Source organism: Chelonoidis abingdonii, chromosome 10 (assembly GCF_003597395.2).
Source record: "Chelonoidis abingdonii isolate Lonesome George chromosome 10, CheloAbing_2.0, whole genome shotgun sequence".
Lineage (NCBI taxonomy): Eukaryota > Metazoa > Chordata > Testudines > Testudinidae > Chelonoidis > Chelonoidis abingdonii.
Genome location: NC_133778.1, coordinates 29,743,726 through 29,763,439, shown reverse-complemented (window position 1 = coordinate 29,763,439; position 19,714 = coordinate 29,743,726).

The window sequence follows — 19,714 nt, the reverse complement described above, 5'->3', positions numbered from 1 at the left end:
CAAATTTGACACCATCAGCTCAGGATTAAACAAAGACTGTGAATGGCTTGCCAACTACAAAACCAGTTTCTCCTCCCTTGGTTTTCACACCTCAACTGCTAGAACAGGGCCTCATCCTCCCTGATTGAACTAACCTCATGATCTCTAGCTTGCCTGCATATATATACCTGTCCCTGGAAATTTCCACTACATGCATCTGACGAAGTGGGTATTCAGCCATGAAAGCTCATGCTCCAAAACGTCTGTTAGTCTATAAGGTGCACAGGAACTTTGCTGCTTTTACAGATCCAGACTAACACGGCTACCCCTCTGATACTTGAATTTAGACAGGCTGACTCTCCAAAATGCTTGTCATGCAATCTAAACCTCAGACAGTTGACAAAAAGATTCCCCATTCACAAAGCAAGGTTGCTGCTAGTCCTTCTCCTCAGTATGTGATTTGAATAGGAAAAAATGAAGAGGCTGTTTATATCTTCATTTTACTCATGTTCAAAATTTATAATTACCTTTTTTCCTTCCTAAAATGAACACCATGTGTCTCAATCACCCTCCAAACTTTTCTTCCCTATCCTCCTTTATACATATTGTTAGGAAATATTCTCTCAAGACACAGATCATAGAAATTAACCGAAAGTAAAGGTTCCAAAAGAAAATTGATCAACCACTATTATTTTACTAAATTAAAAATTATCCTTAGCATCGTGTCTCAAATTTTAAAAAGAATGTGTCCATAAAAATTTCATGAAAATCTGATTATTTATTTGTTTTTATGAATTTCCCCTCCAGGTTTAGTAATCAATTGTATGGCGATGGAAAGGTTACTAGGGTGCTTATACTTCTCAAAATTAACAATATTACTGTTTCCTCCTGCGGTGACTGCCAAAAGGCATTGTAATGGAGCCAAGAATTGTAAAAGGAGTTTTATTATTATTTATTATTTAATTATTTTAGAAAACTGAGCTTTTACCAAAAACCGGCAACGTTTTCTGCTATATTCATACTGCAAAATTCTGCAAGAATATACTTTAGCTGAAAGAAGTGCTGCCACAAAAAAAAAGTTAAAATAACATTGAAATTAATACATCAATCTACAAGTTCAAGGAAAGTCTGAAAGGAAGTGTGACAGCCCCATATCTTTCTTTTGGTAATGCAGCACATTTGGGGCTTGAAAAAAGCCCACTAAAACCAAGACTTCAGTGGGCCTTGAATACTGCCCATGATCTCCTACTCGGGTCTCAGAGCAGTAGTGTGGTTTTATACAAAATGTTCTATAATACTTGGACGCAAAGAAGACTGTTAAGGATGCTCAGATTGCCTTAGTTAAATATTTTCCATCATTCCATCTCTAGCCCATAGGGCTAGCTTGCCTTTATTATATTCACTGCCTTGCCTGCATTATATTGAGCAGTGATGCAAGGAACCTTCAGGCCTATACCCTCTAAGATATTAGTTTCAGCATTTAGCATAAGACTTGAGGCCTACGAACTTTGGCACAGATAAATGGCCCAACTATAATTCCCAAGTTTGGGAGAACTGAAAATAGAGTGTGAAGGGGGAATTTTGTCAGAATTTACCATAACGACACCACCCAACCACAGGAACATGAGCTTACATCCACAGATATGTCCACAAGAGTGCTCTGGCAATGAACTGATGTATAGGATAATAAGTTCAGATAATTAAAGTAGTAACCTAAAGGAGAAGGGCACCTTAACGTTAGTAGGATGAAGAAATACAAATAAGGAAGAGGGGAGAAACTCCTGCTGAATATGTATGAGACATAGTGGCGTCAGCGTAACATATTATAAAAGTTGTATCCTAGCCTGGGTGCAGAAGGAGAGAGAAAGAGATATAGCCCTTGGGAGGTGCCAGAATGATAGCCACTGGAGATGAGGAGGAAGGTGATGGGGAAGATAATGGCTAACATTTCAGGTTGTTCTGCAAAGGATAGTGTGAGTATGGATGTGCAGATTTACATTCTATATTAGTTCTATCTACCTTACTGAGTTAGAGTATGTGTGACTTTGATAAATGTATTACTAAACTATTGTAAATATAGAAGGGTTTATACAGTGTAAGTGTTGCAACTGTGCACATCATGGTTTCCAGTGGCTCAGTAGTTTTAATAATACTGCTGCTGATCTTGGGACAAGAACCTAGAAAACCTTGGAATCTTAAGTGAGAATTCTTAAGTAACCAATATAATTAATACATAATCCATAGATCAGGCTACACATCAAGGATGATGGTGATACATTTCTATTCATTTTAATGGGAATCAACAACAGAACAAAATTTATGTATAATCTACATGTAAATTAATTTACTCAGACAATAAGAGGAGAAGACATCTTTTCTAACAACCCACAGCCTAAGAAAGACTACCCAAGAAGCAGGACTGACCCAAGACACCAAGATTCCTTTTTCCCCCCAAATACACATTTGATTTGCTTTTAAAGATGTGGAAGTTCCATAGGCATCATTTTGAGTGACACTGTGTTTAGCTGATTTCATTCCCAATACTTTGCCTAATTCTACCTACTAAATGTAAGAGGCTGGGACATTGAAGAACCAGGGAAGAATTACATTAAAAAAATTTCATTCATTTAAAAAAGTAGGCAAAGATAAGGCAGACAAAAATACGTAAGTAAAGGCTTACCACTGCTTTTAGGAAATTACCTGCTAATTTGCAGAACAGATGAGCATTAAAACTCTTGGCCTAGGTTAGTGTTTCTCAAACTCGGGTCCATGGGGGTCTGTGAGGGTACTCCATGGGCCCGCTGATCAACTCCTCCCACTTCCTCCCAGCACCTCCTGCACACTGGGGAACAGCTGTTCAGCGGCATGCAGGAGGTGCTGGAAGGGAGGGGAGCGATGTGGGAAGGGGGCACACTTGGTGGAGGGGGCAGAATCATGTTCGAGGCCATCGGCCCTGCTAATCAACTCCTCCCCCTCCTTCCCAGTGCCTCCTGCATGCCGGGGAAAAGCTGTTCAGTAGGGGACAGGAGGTGCTGGGAGGGAGTGGAAGGAATGGGGAAGGGGGCGCGCTCGGGGGAAGGGCAGAAAGGTGCAGAAGAGAAGGAGCAGGAGTGGAGCGAGAAGAGGTGGGGTGGGGCCTTGGGGAGAGGCGGAGAATGGGGGCAGCAGGGCCTGAGGCTGAACGGGAGGACTAGGGGTCCAGGAAAAATCTTTAAATAAAAATGGGGTCCTTGGGTTGCTAAAGTTTGAGAACTGCTGGCCTAGATTTTATGGTTAAACCCAGGCTTCTTTGTGCTTCTACCAGTCCCAAAAGGTATCCTGTAAATCAAAATATCTCCACAGCATCAGCAGAGACCTTCGTTATGAATAGGAGCCCTAAGCAGTTCCCCCTGTATTGCTTATTAGTTACCACTCCTGTATCATCATCTGCTCCCAACATGCCATGCTGTAGAGGGAGACTCCTCTTATTCTTATTTAAAGGCACAATGTTTTCAGTCAATTCATGGTATGTATAGCCTAAATCACTATCAGAGCATATAATGATGATCATAGAAACCTGTCTAGTTCCAGAATCATGAATTCTTCCTTTGCAAATTATCAAGCATGTTAAAATATTTTTGTCTGATTAAGCCTTGTAATACAAATATGCAGGATGTCATTTAGTGTGGTGAAAGAACAACCGTGAAATTTTGATCTGCGTTTCATTGTTACCTGACATAACTGAAAATGTAAAAGAATCAAGACAAGAATACACCAGCGCAGACTGTACGATTTATGAGCATTATAGAGCAGTCAGTCTGTTGAATGGAATGGATAGTGAGAGACTGAAGATGCAAAAGATGTTGGGCTTGCAACATTCATTATTTTAAAGATTTCACCTCAGTGAAGTAGACTATCTTGTTTTTGTGATTTGTAATGTTTCTAAATTTTATGGATATTAAGATTGAGATTCACAAGTAAATGTTTGATGAGATGAGGAAAACAGCTGGACAGTGAAGATAGCAGAGCCATACTCTGCCCTTCATTTTAGTGGTACAAGCTGCTAGAAAGCTGGTGGATATGACCCTTACTATTTTGCATTGTGCGTGGTTATACTTGGGTAATGGCTCCTAATCTACCTACCTCCCAGCCCCAGTATGGGAAGCATGTCTGGGATAAAAATTGGCATAGCCAGGGCATCTATAAGTCACAATGACCCCAGAGGATGAAACAGCTCTTAAAGGCAGTCAGCAGGTAGTGCAAAGTAGAGAATCTAAGGACACAATAGGGATTGTTTCAGTAGCCTGCTAACCTCACCACTGAGAGTTGTTTATGAAGGAGACTGTTCTGAGCATGTCTAAGCATGCTGTCATATACCAAACCCATACTCCAATAAAGTGATACTAATAGGGTTTTTGGAGTCCCATAACATTTCACTTCCTAAACATACAATATATAAATGCCTGATTAACTTGAACTAAAATGGCCTCAACATATACTTTTTCATTCTGTTTCCCCACTGAAATGACTGGAGCAGTGGGGGAGTCTCCTGTGTACCTTCCAAAGTCTGTTTTGCTGGAAATCCAGGTAACCATGCTTAATATGAAAGATGTAAACACCCTTGTTTACACAGGAAGCATGAATACTGCTAAACAAAAATAGAAGCAGGAAATCACAACCCAAAAATCACTAGAATGCCCTGATTTTAATGTGTGTTCAGTTTGGCCATATTAGGAAGAAGCTGTTCAGGAGAAAAAGATTATTAGAGAAATGGAAAGGCTGCAATATGAAGATAATTTTTTTTTAAAAGGATTAATTAGTTTAGAGAGGATGCAATTGACAGGGGCTCTCACAGTTATATAAAATAATAAATGGCATGGGGAAGGTGAATCAGGCTCTCTTGCTCATCTTTTTTGTCATAATACATGAACAAAGGGATATTCTATTAAACAGAAAGGCAATACATTTAAAATTGATACCAATTTCTCTCTTTTTTTTTTTTTTACATACTACACAATTAACCCATTGAACTCATTGCCACAAGATATTACAATCTGGGATATTTGCCATAGTAGTTAGAGAGAAAAAAAAATCTACTGGCTCCAACGCTCTTTTGCAGCAGACTGGTAGATTCAGTGCTAAATTCAGAAAAACAAATGTATCTTAACTCACTATTTGTTTTCTAGGATGCAGAACAGTAGTATAAACCTGTGGGTGAATCCTACTTGTCTAATAGGTAGTAGCCAATTTGGATGCAGAGTTTTTCACATCCAGTCTTTCCTCTACCCAATGTGCAGCCAGGCTTCTCCAGTTAAAAACATCCAGAAGCAGAGAAAAAATTATGTTGACCCAAGTCTGATTGCCCACTGCCATGTCACATGTGGGTGTCCTAGTTGGTTCTGAAGTTGTCGTGTCATATATTGAGGTAAGATATGTGGTGTGGCACTTCCTTCCATCTACAGGGAACTAATAAGCTGTTCTGAAGATAACAGAACTAGCAGTCAGTGTGGACTGTAGACTGACAATTGTTTGAGTTTGCCTGGAAATTTGCAATGAAGTAATCTCTTTATCAAATTCCAGAGAAAGGTAAAGAATTATATATAAGATAGTTGGAAGGTGTATATGTGGGAAAAGGGATAGTGATTCCATGATGTGGCAGTAACCTGTATGAACAAATGGGTAAATCCTCTTCTCAACTATCAGTCAGATGGGTGACAACCTTCTGCATGTGGAGTTTTCATGTCTTCCACACAACATCCACACCTACATGCAGGCATGTTTCCCCAGCTGCTCTTCTACATGGCTAGAATCAGCTGCAGCTGGTACCTCTCTGCTGAAGAACCCCCATTTTTCAGGCCTTAGCAGAGCTTCAGTGTGACATGTAGCAGGAGTCCTCCCTGAAAAAACCCGGTGAAGAAGAGCAGAAAATGTTATTCTTGTACCTCCACTTGTGGAAGAAGGTGCATTCTTCCTGTTCTTCCCTCCATCTTCCACTTCAGCCTCCTGTAGAACTGCCTCTGGACCAGGTGACCATGCTCAGCTTCAAAAGGATTATTGATTTGTGGTGGCTCCAGGTAGTGGAAGAAGAGAGTGATGTAGCTTCAGTCCAGGGCATCAAAAGAAGTCACTTCAGCCCTGCTTGTGATTGATCACTATGGCCTTGAATAGGTGTTTGCCTGAGACAGGCAGCCAAGATTAGACATGGTGGGTAAAATTTTCAAAAGCGCCCAAATCCCATAATAAAAAATGACTGTCATTAGAATATAGGCTTTTAGGTGCTTTTGAAAATTTTACCCACTGACTTTAAACTTTTCTTCATCTTGTCGTTCATTTTAGAGAACTCTTGATCTATTGTACCATAAACATCCACAGTCTATAAAGCTCTGGAAAGGAGTGAGGCATCCAATAACTTAACAAGAGACATGCACAGATGGTGGTCTACAGGGTCAGATATAGGGCCAGGCGACCCAGGATACCACCTGGGATGCCAGGCTTGGGGTGCTGTTTTTGTTATTAGGGACATTTCAGTTATTCTTAAAAGTAGGTTCTATAAGCTTAGAGGAAACAATTTTTTGGTTTTGTATATGGCATGGTTTTGTATATGGCTTTTTGTGCCCTCCCTTGGTGAAAGGTCCAGGATAATCTAACCCTAAGTATATCTCCTTAAGGCAAGTTCCTAACTGAATCTCAGTCTAATAAAAAGCTTTTTTAAAAATCCCACTTCTTACGTCCCTTTTGACAGCTGGGAAATTCCAGTGCAGTTACTTAAAGAGAGAGTGTGTTATTTTTCAGTGATCTTTAACTAAATATGAAATACTCTTATGTGACCAATTTAGTCAAAAGTACACTGTTGGATTTTTTTTGTCCTTTACCTATTTCTGGAGGCAGAGAAGAAAGTGCTTTTGGAAGCTTTCCTTGTTCTGTAAAACAACAGAGCTTTCATACAGACCTGTTTTTTTCTAGCTTATATTTGGTTAGCTATTAAAATTAGGGAAACAAATTTCCCACATACTTCTCATTCTTTATTTCCTCTGTATTTCTCCTGATCAGCATTAAGAGTTTGAATACAGCTTCATCAGTTTCACTTTTGTTTCCAGGCAACTTCACTTTCAAGAGTTCAGTCTTGCTGCCAATGAAGTCTGTAGCCCAAAGTGTTTTTTTTTTTTGTTTTTTTTTAATTAGTTCAGTGCTACAACATTTGGATTGCAAGTGCCACATGTGAATATCTACTTGCAATAAAAAAATATTTCTGATGGAATTTTAAAAAGCAATTGGAGAAACAATTTCCATTAGTCTCTGGTTTTGTAAAAATAAAAATTTTATTCCACAAGTAACATAGTTTCCAGTGAAATAATTAGGATTTCTGTTGTATTCTTTTTCTTCTTAGTAGTACTCATAAGTCAAATAGAAAAGGATGCTGCGCTACTTGAAGTTGGGCAGGCACACTCTCTTGTTCAGGGAGCAGAAAAATTGCCAGATGCTTTTGGTATATCTGTGGCTATTAACCTTTAATTAAAGTACAGTGTCTGCAGACTTCTAATTTTAGTTGTGTTCTCATTTTATTATGCTGTGGACAAATGTCCACATCATTAAATGGCCACATAACTTGGCACAGCTGTGTATGATTGGCACTCACTGATCATTCTTCAAAATAAGCAGCGGGCAGTGCTATGTTCGGAACACATGTCTAGCCAGACTATTTTAGTCTCATTTTCCTGATCACTATCAGATGCCTGGCTTATGGGAGCAAATATAATACTCTAATACAGTTCGTTCACTTTTTTTTTATTTTTGTGATGCTTTGAAAACAGATTTGAGGTTTTAAAGATAAGCTTTCTATGTAAAGAATTGAAGCAACAGCTAACTTCTCATTTTTTCATAGAAAATTACTGTTACAATGAAATTAATGGGAGTCTTCCCATTGATTTTGGTCAGGTTCTATACTAGAAAATTGGATATTCTATAACAGTAGGTCAAATGGGTAGTTTTACTACTTTTTCCTGTTAATACTCTGAAGTCAGATGAGCAGCATAATTTTCTTTTTACTTTCAGGTGGGCATATTCGTGTTCAAAGAAAGTAAAAAAAAATGCCACATATTCTGGTATATTTCTTATTATATCTAATGCAAACATAATGCCAACAGTATTAAACGAGAAACAATAAAAAAAAGTAATCCTTCAAAGAAATAACACTATGTATATTGAAGAGAAATCATGTGGAAAGAATCTTAGCAAAACAAAACAAACCACACCAAACCACCCAGTACAACGGGGGAGTTTTATTTTCAAAATCATGTTCCTGTCAGAGGGCCTACATTCGTTAAGCAAAAGCCTTCTCTCACTCCTGCATCCGAGTCCCATTCAATGCTTCTGACTTGACTATTGCATTTTGTTTGTACTAATTATGATATGGGCCATTTTGGAAGAATTATTGTGAACACAGAGAACAACAAAGGCTATTTATTTACTCCTAGTGGTTTTCTGTTTTGTTTAAAGTTTCCAAACAAGGACATAGGGTAGCTTTGATCAAAACTCCTGACTTGAAACTATGGTTGCAATTTATTCTGAAAGTGGTTGTAAATTTATTCTGGAATTTTTACTTGAGTTTTAAAAAAATAGTTTTGCAGCAAAGCAAATCTATACTTTCTAAAAACAGCTGTTTACCCAAAGAGCGATAGGTTTACTTTGTGTCTGTTTTGCTGTACGCTACTTAGATGTCACAACTTCTCTTGGAAACAAATATATAGACTTAAGCAGTACTTTTTACTACTGTTATTGATATTAGCTTTCCCCTTGCTCAGAAATTTTGAAGTCACTCTTAGAAGTTTCTTTTTTATTCCCCTTTGTCCTGTTATAATTTTTTACAATGCTTTCTCCCCCTTTGCCATAAGAAAAAATATACTTCCTACAGCATGGTCTTTGTTTTGCTGCTCAAAAACTGAACACATGCAGTTTTTATGCATTTTGACTGGATCATAAATTCCAGCTGGTGTTGATTTCAGCAAGAGAGTATTACTCAAGAATTCTTATTTTAAATAACATTACTTGAGAAGACTCCCAAATGTATCAACACTGAAGACCTCTCCAAAACAATAGTACTCTAATAACTCTACAAAAAAAGCTGTGCCTTTACGAATATTTATTAAAATGCATACAAACTTTTAACAATTGAATGTTGCTTGGTATTGTAGTTTTAGATTCAGTCTGCAGAGCCAGATGTAGGGGTATGTGCTGCAGGCAGATACATTTTGTTCACAGATAAAACTGCAATAGCGCTCAAAATAAGATTTAGCTTCAGATTTATTGAATACATAGCATCATTTTTCTTGTAGATACCATGTTAAATTCAAACATTTCTTTTCTTGTTTCTTTAATAAGGTAGTTTCAACATTTAAAACCAGATTACATATAGTGCAAGGAACCAAACTTTAGGAAACAACCCTGCATTGGTAGTGGATGGGCAAATAATCTTGTAGGTCTTTTTGGTCATTAACTAATTTTACTCTATTAATATAACTGTGAGACATATTAATTATCTTCAGTTATTCAATTTTCACTTAGAAAAGACCTGCTGCTGCTCACTGAAGTCAATGGAAGTTTTATCACCAACTTTTACAGGAGCTAGATGGGGCTTCAAACATGCATACGAAATGCAAAAGTTTGGAAGAAGACTAGTAGGGAGAAATTTTAACATTAAAAAGACAAAACAAAAACTCGGGCACCAATAGCTAGCTGATCCTAAGCAAATTTCTGTCCCCTCAGCACATTTTATTTCATCCCTTTATTGTCAAAAACAGTTAATAAACAACCTTTTAAAATTATTTATTGCACAATCTTGCATCTACCTTTCTATTAAGTGAAAACATTAAAAAAAATCTACCAAGCCTCCCTGGAGTTTTTTCTTCTTTTGTCCCTTTTCATTCTATTTTTAATTCCTCTACCATGTATCTTATTTTCTTCTTTGATTTCAGCAAAAGAGCAGTTTTGTTAGAGTCTACTCTCATTTGACTTCACTCCAAACAATGAGTGTCATACTGAACACTCATTCCACTAAACTATTTGTTCTTTGTAAGCAATTTGGTATAGCAATACTTGCTTCTCCTGTACAGACATATATATTATACAGTAATAAAAATGTTTTGATGAAATAAAAAACTTGAATTATTTAAAGAGTCCTGTAATGAGGGAGAGAGGGCACCAGGATATCAATTTTTAAAACAGTCATTTTATTAGGACACTGTAAGTTTTATTCACAGAGGGCAAGATTAGTATGTAGAAAATCATTAACAACTTCAGAGAGATGCCACATAAATGCAGCTAGTGTTCTTATGTCAAATAGGATTTTAATGGTACTGAATACTGATTGCCAGAACAATAAGAATAAAGAATGACCAGAACAATAAATTCTATTTGTTGACTGACTTCATGAAATATAGGCAACCAGTACAAGTTGGGAATAATTGTACCACAAAAAATTTAGTGTAATTAAAAACTTGCCTCATTTTTTAGTCACTTGGGCCTACATTCTTGGCGGGTGATCTGTGAATGCATAATCTGTAAGAGTTAATCCACTCTTTGATCTATGCATATTATTTCAAAGTTTTCCTCCTCAAACTACTTCCTTTGAAACTCAAAATAACTGATTTTCAGAGGCCTGGATGAGTTTTTAGTAAATCACTCTTTGTGGTTCTGTAGATCCATAAAGTGATGTATCTGAATGCAAAACTTTTATTTTTTTTAAATATATAAAAATCAGTCAGTCAATTTCACATGTATTACTGACAGGTTTTACAATATTTCAAGTCACTTCCTTTGATTTCATGATTATGAGCTCAGTCCTTTCCTCTCTACTTAAGCAACGCTTCCATTGACCATCACTGGGAGTTTTACCAAGGGAAGGACTTCAGGGCTTAGGCCGTAAACCTGCAAACACTTGTATGTTTATCTTTACATAGGTGAATAGTCCCTTTGAAGTCAATGTAAGTGTTTGCTGGATCTTTTTGCTTAAGACACAAGAACATTCAAATTCTTTTTAAAAATAAAATTTGTGGATGCTATTCAAATTTTAAACTGTTTAATCTTGTTCATGAAGGTAATTATTTTGAGGAGAAATATGGAAAAAATAATTCGGGGGGTGGGGGGAGAAATTAGAATTATTCAGTAATTCATGCTAAAGATGAAAGAGTTTGTGTGCCTGGAAAGGGCAAAACAAATTCTGTTTTACGACAAGCAATAGCAAATTTTGAAGTATTTAAGATTCTGAGTCTACAAGTGTTTACACATTACAGAACAATCAGTTGTACACATACAAAATGGGAAATAACAGCGTAGGAAGGAATAATGTAGAAAGGGATCTGTGGGTTATAGTTAAGGCTAAGATTATTGTCACTATTATTTTTAGTAAAAGTCACGGACGGGTCACAGGCAACAAACAAAAATTAATGTAGCCCATGACTTTTACTAAAAATAACTGTACAAGCTGGAGCAGAGGCGCACAGCCCCAGCTGCAGCCCCCATCGTGGGGCAGGGGTGCATGGCCGCCACTGCAAGCCGCGGGGCAGGGGCACACGCTGCAGGGCTATGTGAGGCACACGGCTCCGGAGGTGGCTCCTGCCATGACTCCAGCTACGCCTTCAGCTGCTGACAGCTGAAGCTGAAGAAGTCACGGAGGTCCAGTAAAGTCACGGAATCCCTGACTGCTGTGACCTCAGTGACTAAATTCTAGCCTTAAGTTACAGTGGATTGCAAGCTAAATATGAGTCGATAGTGCACACTGTTGCAAACAAGCAAAAATCATTCTGGGATATATAACCAGGAATGCTGTAAGCAAGACATGAGAAGTACGTCTTCTGCTATACCCTGCACCAGCGGTTCTCAAACTGGGGGTTGTGAGCTGTCAGCCTCCAATCCAAACCCCGCTTTGCCCCCAGCATTTATAATGGTGTTTATATATATTAAAAAGTTATTTTAATTTATAAGAGGGGTCACACTCAGAGGCTTGCTTTGTGAAAGGAGTCACAAGTACAAAAGTTTGAGAACTGCTCTACACTGATTACTCCTCAATTGGAGTATTGTGTCAGGTTCTGGGTACACATTTCAGGAAAGATGTGAACCTTGGAGAATGTCCAGAGAAGACAACCATAAATGATTAAAGGTCTGGAAAACATGACCTCTGGGGAAAGATTGAAAACACTGGGTTTGTTTAGTCTGGAGAAGAGAAGACTAAGGGGAGACATAACCGTTTTCTAGTAGGTAAAAGGTTGTTACAAGGAATAGGGAGAAAAATTGTTCTCATTAACCTTTGAGGATAGGACAAGAAGCATCAAGCTTAAATCTCAGCAACAGAGATTTAGGTTGCACATTAGGAAAAACTTCCTGTCAGGAACAAATTGCTTAGAGAGGTTGTGGAATCTCCATCAGTGGAGGTTTTTAGGAACAGGTTAGATAAACACCTGTCAAGACTGGTCTAGTTATTACATAGTCCTGCCTCGAGTGCAGGGGACTGAACTAGATGAACTCTTGAGGTCCCTTCCAGTTTTACACATCTATGATTACACATGAGTAGTTCCATCCTATTGTGCTGAATGGAAATATTCATTGGCATCAGCGCTTGCAAGAATAATTGTACCACAAACAACTCAGGCTGAAGCAAATATTAGGAAAAAAGTTTTATTTGCTTTTCAAGTAGAGAAGCCAATCCTGTGTTTCTTATGTGTCCACTGAATAGAAAATCACATCCTAAGAGAGGTAGTTCTGTCTTATGAAAAAGAGGCAAACATCTCAATTATTTTCCTTGTTCACTTGTTTTTTAAATTATTTATGAAAGCTTTTATTTGGGGAATTATTTTCCATTTCCTTTCAGTAGTAACAGTATGCCAAAAAAACTATTCATGTACTACAGTTAATAGATAAGTATACCTCAGTGTTATTTACTATAACAAATGTCAAGTGTGCAATAGTTCTAGTTAATGAGCTATATAGAGTAAGCACAGGTTTGTTTGTGGAAACCATAAATTCGAAGATCATTTCATAACAAGGATTTTCAATGTTTAATCTGTACTGCATTTTTACTTAATATGTTCACTAAGTATTTGTTATATTTATGTACTGCAGATTAAAACTGAAAAAGGCTCTACATTTTGTCCTTGATGTGCACATGTATTCCCCATTGATATACCTGATCAGTGTTCCACATATAAACTGATGGTCACAAGATGGCTTAATAGTCCTAGGTATAATCAAGGGAAGTTTGAAAGGGGGCTACTAAGATTAACACTCATCCTTCCAGTTCTTCCATCTCTAAACTCTGCAGAACATTCTGGTCTGTGTATTGTTGCTCTGAGTTCATTATATTGAGCATGTAGCAGAATCTCTTGTGGGTAGATTATAGATTGCATTATCAGCAAACTGAGAAGTGCATGGATTGGCCTGAGCTTCAGCTGAGGAGTAGGTGGCTACAGAATGCAGACTGCAGTTAACTACCTTTCCGTTACACCTGGCTGTGCTTGAGATGGCATGACACAGCTGCCTCCTCCATCCAGCTGTTAGTGTTGCACATTTCCAGCATGGTTTTCTCTGTGTCCTTGAAAGGACTGATGGTGGGATGTGGACTCATTATAGAAGTGCACAATATAGCCAGCAATTATATGCTGGGGAAGAAGGCCAGGATCAAAGGGCCAAGTTTGCGGCCCAAAAGGAAAGGGGAAATGAGCAGAAGTGGGTGCAGTAAGGAACAAGAGAAGAAAGGAAGAAGAAATAATAAAGGCATTGAAACAAATGGGAGAGATACATAAGAACTAGGAATGAAGGAAATAAACAATGAGAAGCAGAGGAGGTTTATTTTGGGAGAAAAAAGAATGAGGTCACATTTTGGAAAAAGAGAACAGTATTTGATTTTTGTTTGAAGAGTTAAAAAGATGATGTAGAAGATGTCATAGGGTGATCTCCTCAGTCTTTTTGAGCCTCACAACTGACCCTCATAACTCCAGAGTTCTTCACCACCACAATGCTTTATTATATCCCTTCAGCAGGCCACAGCCTGGAATTCTATTTACAGTCAGTAGGCAGCTTCTCCCACTTGGTTCTGGGAAAGGGTACAGTATTAGTCACTACTCCTGTCTTCGTTCCGGCTTCCTATTCTCATCGCTAGGGCTTCCTTCCTGTCTGCTTTTATAGTCTCAGCTACTGGGTTACTTCAACCCAATTAGCTCTTCAGCTATATCTCTGTTCAGTTAATTGGCACCTTGTGCTGACAGCCTGCCTTTCAATCAGGTCCCAATTAATGTACCCTGGTCAGAATTTGTGTTCCTGATTGAGCACACCCTGTTACAGAAGGGAAATAGATGACATAAGAAGAAGAGAGATGGGGAAAAGAATAGAGATAAAGAGAATTAAAGATGGAAATAGAAACAGAGAAGGAAATAAAGTAAATAAGAAGAACATCAAGAAATGGCACCCACAACTTTTAGAGGTTTGGAGTTTATTTACTGTTTTTTCTAGATTTTACAGCATTTCCCAGGCAGATGTCTCATAGCACTCACATGTTGGGGGAAGAGGAATTGAAGAATGACGGTAGAATGTGGTTCCTGTGGGGTTATGAGTCTTATTGCTTTGTAGTGTTGTTGGCCATATGCATCTATAAAATTACCTGCTGCATTGACAGGTAATTTTTTTTTCAGCATGTCAAGGGCTGAACAATGATGAAAAGAAATTTTCAAACAGGATTTTCTCTAGTGTGGCCCAAGAAATGAACTCAAGAAACTGACATCTCAAGAACAGAAGAAATTAATATTTTTGCAAAGATAGCTGTATTTCTTTTGTTTGTTATTAAGCCCACACCAAAAGATTGGGATAGGGGATATAAAAGGTTTCAGGGAAAGGGAATATATAAGGGCAGAAACTGAAAGCATGTGGTATCAGGGCTGGCCTTACCACGAAGTGAACTGAGGCGGCCGCCTCAGGTGCCAGACTGTGGGGGGTGCCACTAGGACCCAGAGTGTAGAAAATTGTGTCTGCTGCTGGTGCATATGTATTCTCTCTACTCTAAATACACAGAGATGGTGGAATGCTGCGCTGGAGGAAGGAGGGCACAAGAGACAAACAGGCAGGAGAAAAGGTGAGAGGGAATAACAGAAAGCTGCAGGAGTTGCAGGGAGCCTGGCACCCCCAGGAGCCTGGACTGATTTAATACCAGCTTCTCAGGGAGCTTCCTGTTTCCTGATGCTTCCCTGAACCCACTTGAGGAGAACAGGCAGTCAACTGAAGTAGTAGGAGCCAATTAGGCCATTAAGATGCTGATATCTTCCCTCACTCAGGCCCTGCTACCAGCCTGCTTATTTGTCCCCTTCAGTTGAGGGTTGAGAGCGACTATAGCTGGCACAGAATAGCAGTCATGAATGAAAGAAGAAAATGCCCCTCTGGGGCAGCATTCAGAAAAAGAAAGAAAGCAAAGGAAGCTTTTCTGTCTAAGCAGGAAGGATCTCTCCCGAGATACATAGACACAAATGTTCATGGTGAGCCTTCCGGCCCCAGTGAGGATGTGAGTGGTGAGGAGATGCCTGATCTTCCAGTTAGTCAGAGTGCAGGTGACCTGGCAGCTACTGCAGCATCCATATCTCCATCTTAAATGGATGTAACCACATTCCTGAAGAAAAGTGTAGATCAGAGTGTGATAGAGGTGCGAGAAATAGATGCTGCTGAATTTAGTTCCTTAAGTCTAGATGATCCAGGACTGTGGACCCACTTGAGCAGTAGTCTGAGGGACTTCCTTGTGCTGCATGGGCCACAGCAAGTGAAAAACTTCATGTTCCCCAAAAACAATGAAAATAGAAGTTTCCATCCAACACATTACTGGTTGGTCACAAAGTGGAGAGGTCATGGCTTATGTACTCAAAAACCCAGAATGCTGCATACCGTTTTAGTTGCAAACTCTTCCAGTCTAATGTTCCAGCCACATTGGGTTCTACAGGAACAAAGGACTGGAGAAATCTGGCATGCCATGAGAAGGCAACTAATCACCAGAGAGCATTCCATAGGTGGAAAGAGCTTGAGATGAGACGAGACTTATGTTAAAGGCCACCTTAGATGATCAGCATCAAGAGAAGATTGCATCAGAGTCTCTTTACTGGCAAAATGTTCTGAAAAGGCTCATTGCCATTGTGAGAATGCTTGCTTCCCAAAATCTAGCACTATGTGGCACTTCAGATCACCTGTATGTGCCAAAAAATGGAAACTTCCTTAAAACTGTGGAACTGATGGCCGAGTTTGATGCTGTACTCCAGGAGCATCTAAGAAGAGTCACCACACAAAAAATGTACACACACCACTACCTTGGAAAAACAATTCAAAATGAGATCATACAGTTACTGGCAACAAAAGATGATTGTGGCAGATCTGAAGTTAACAAGATATCACTCTGTTATTCTGGACTGCACACCTGACATCAGCCATACGGAACAAATGACTTTAATGGTGTGTTTTGTAACAACAACAGAACCTAGTGAAAATGTCCCTGCAATAGTGACTGTCAGAGCATTTTCTAGAATTTATTAACATTGATGATACTACAGGAGCTGGTATGACAAATGTACTTCTTAAAAATCTAGAAGATACGGGAACTGCGATAGCTGACATGAGAGGTCAGGGCTATGATAATGGTGCCAACATGAGAGGAAAGAACAGAGGAGTGCAGATACAGATTCGAGAGTTAAACCCTCGAGCTTCTTTTGTCCCATGCAGTTCTCATTCATTGAACTTGGTGGTCAGTGATGCAGCATCAGCTTCTAGTGAGGCTGCTGAATTTTTTAATGTAATTCAAAGTATCTATGTATTTTTCTCTGCATCAATTTATTGATGGCAAATTTTGAAGCAACGTCTGGGAACATCGTCTCTGACACTGAAACCACTGGGTGCCACACAATGGGAAAGTCAAGTGGAGGCAATAAAGCCTCTCAAACACCAAATTGGGAAGATAGATGATGCCATAGTTGCCATTATGGAGGATAATGCTACTGTTTGTAGTAGAACAGTGGCAGAGGGAAATAGAATCACCAGAAACATACATAACTTCAAATTTCTGTGTGGCTTAGTGTTCTGGCACGACATACTGTTTGAAATAAATGTAAGCAAGAGACTCCAAGGTGTTCACCTTGATATATATCTGGAGCAATGGAACAACTGGACAAAGCAAAGTCATACCTACAGTCTTAACAGTCAGAACATTTTGAAATACCTCATCTGAAGAGTGCACAGAAGTTGGCAGAGGAACTTCACACCAAAGCTATTTTCCCACCCATTCAAGAATACAAGAGTCACCGAAGAAGAAGAGGAGATTTTGATTAAGAGGCACGGAATAATCCCATAAGAGACTCCAAACAACAATTCAAAAAGTTGAATTCTTTAACCAGGTGCTAGATTGTGCAATACAGTCAGCTGAAGAACATTTCATGAAGCTCAAGGAACACAGCAGTATATTTGGGATGTTGTATGATATTCCAAAACTTCTCCCTATACCTGAAGAAGACCTACACCAGCAATGCTGGGCACTAGAGACAGCGTTGACACATGATGACATGCGCGATATTGATGCGAGTGATTTAGGTGATGAATTGAAAGCCCTTTCAAGATATATTTCAGCAGGATCAACTCCAAAGGTTGTTCTGGAATATATGTGCACAAATAAGATGAGCACTCTCTTTCCAAATGCTTTTGTTGCTCTGCGCATACTTCTAACACTTCCCGTAACAGTTGCCAGTTGAGAACGCAGCCTCTCCAAGCTGAAGTTAATAAAAACACATCTACGCTCCACAATGACACAGGAGAGGGTGGTCGGCCTTGCAACCATCTCAACAGAGCATGAGCTGGCACAGACTGTGGACCTTCAGGAAGCAGTTCAGATCTTTGCAATCAAGAAGACACGGAAAGCACCACTTTGATTATTCAAACAGATAAAAATGCCAGTGTTTGCTATGCAGACAAGAAAAAAGTTAACTTTCAAACACCTGAACAGCAAATGTAAGTGTTACTTAACATTTTTGAACAAGGCATTTTAAGTTGTTAGTTCTCCTTTATTGGGGTAGGTAGCAGAGCAGTACCATGAGAAGAATAGAACAGAAAGAAGCCATAATTGAGATCTTTCAAAGTTTTGGCCCAAGTGAGGGGGCCTGGGGGCATCATTTGAGCTCCCTACCTCAGGTGCCAAAATGTTGTGGGCCGGACCTGTGTGGTAGCCACTTTCTAAGAGTTTGGTAAGCCTAGTTTCACAATAACTTTCAAACAATGAAGGGTATACAGAAAAAACAAGAAAAAAGTCAGTGGTCAGCCTAGAGAGAGAGGAGAGCCTTACCCTTCAGTAGCCAAAGATAGAGAAAGAATGAGGGTACTGAGAAATCCATCCAAGGACAGGGCTGAGATACAAGGGAATAAAATCTCATGGAAAACAAGGAGATAGGCAGCATGAAGGTTTATATGGAGGGAGGCTACAACAACTATTGTCCTTAGTTTATCTTTCCCAGAACAAGATGGTTATTTTCCTGCAAAATACTCATGCATAGTGAATGAACACTTGCGAGATGATAAATCAAGTGGTGGGCCAGGTTCAGATCTCCTCCTCCTTCACTGAATTTTAAAAGAATTGGATCAATATCTAAATACAAACTTCTCAGTTCCAAACAATTGCTGCGTAAAATGGGGTACACAACACAAAGTACCATAGGGTCTCCATTAAAAGATTTATCAAAGCCAGGGTTTCTTACCATTCTGCATAGATACCCATAAAAAACTCTCACACAAAAAGACATCTTTGTGCAGTGGTTATCCTGATGTAACTCCCGGCACTTTGGGACAACTATATTGCATCACTATATCTTAATCAGTGATATACTGTGCCAGTCAAGCCAATTGAATGAACTACACGCTCCTATGTTACGTATTTTGGTGCATAAGGCATCCCTTTCCTTCCTGAATGTTATGTGTGTAGTATTGCTCTCTGCCCAAGATTTTTTATGAGACTAATATAATGTGGAAAGTACAGCAACCAGCACAAGTTGAACTCTTATTACTTCCTAAGGGATACTTAGCCTCCATTTTTTTAATGTTCTGAATGTTAAATGTTCTTTAATGGGTATAAAGTAATTTTGTTCTAAATAGAATTAAAGTTCATTTTTACTTCTTTGAATGTTAAGACTCATCCTGAACTTTCAGTGGGAAATCGTGCTGTATGTAACAGTAAATCTGTTAACAGCCTGCTTCTGGTATGTGTTTGCCAGGTCTTGGAGTGGCTGAGAAGACTATGTGGTGTGCCTGTGTTTTTCCAGCAGTGAGGTTGAAAATGAGAGTCAACACCAGAGACGATGGGTGCATTTTCTCTTTGCTAGTCTCTCTTCTCCCCTTTTGTGTTTGTCTTGTTTTCTAGAAAAACAATAGCAATATGCATCCGACGAAGTGGTATTCACCCACGAAAGCTCATGCTCCAATACGTTTGTTAGTCTATAAGATGCCACAGAACTCTTTGCTGCTTTTACAGATCCAGACTAACACGGCTACCCCTCTGATAATAGCAACAACAATAGCTCCAGCCCATCTCAACTAACTTCTTCTCTTGTCCCTGTGACAGATCCAGGCCAGTGGGGTGCAGGAGTCTGCTCCTATTGGCATCTCAGGGGTGGGCGGGCGAAGCCCACCCACTTCTAAAGGACCTCCCCCCAGCCTAAGGGGAGGATCCACAGGTCTAGAACACCAAGTAATTCCGGGGGACAAC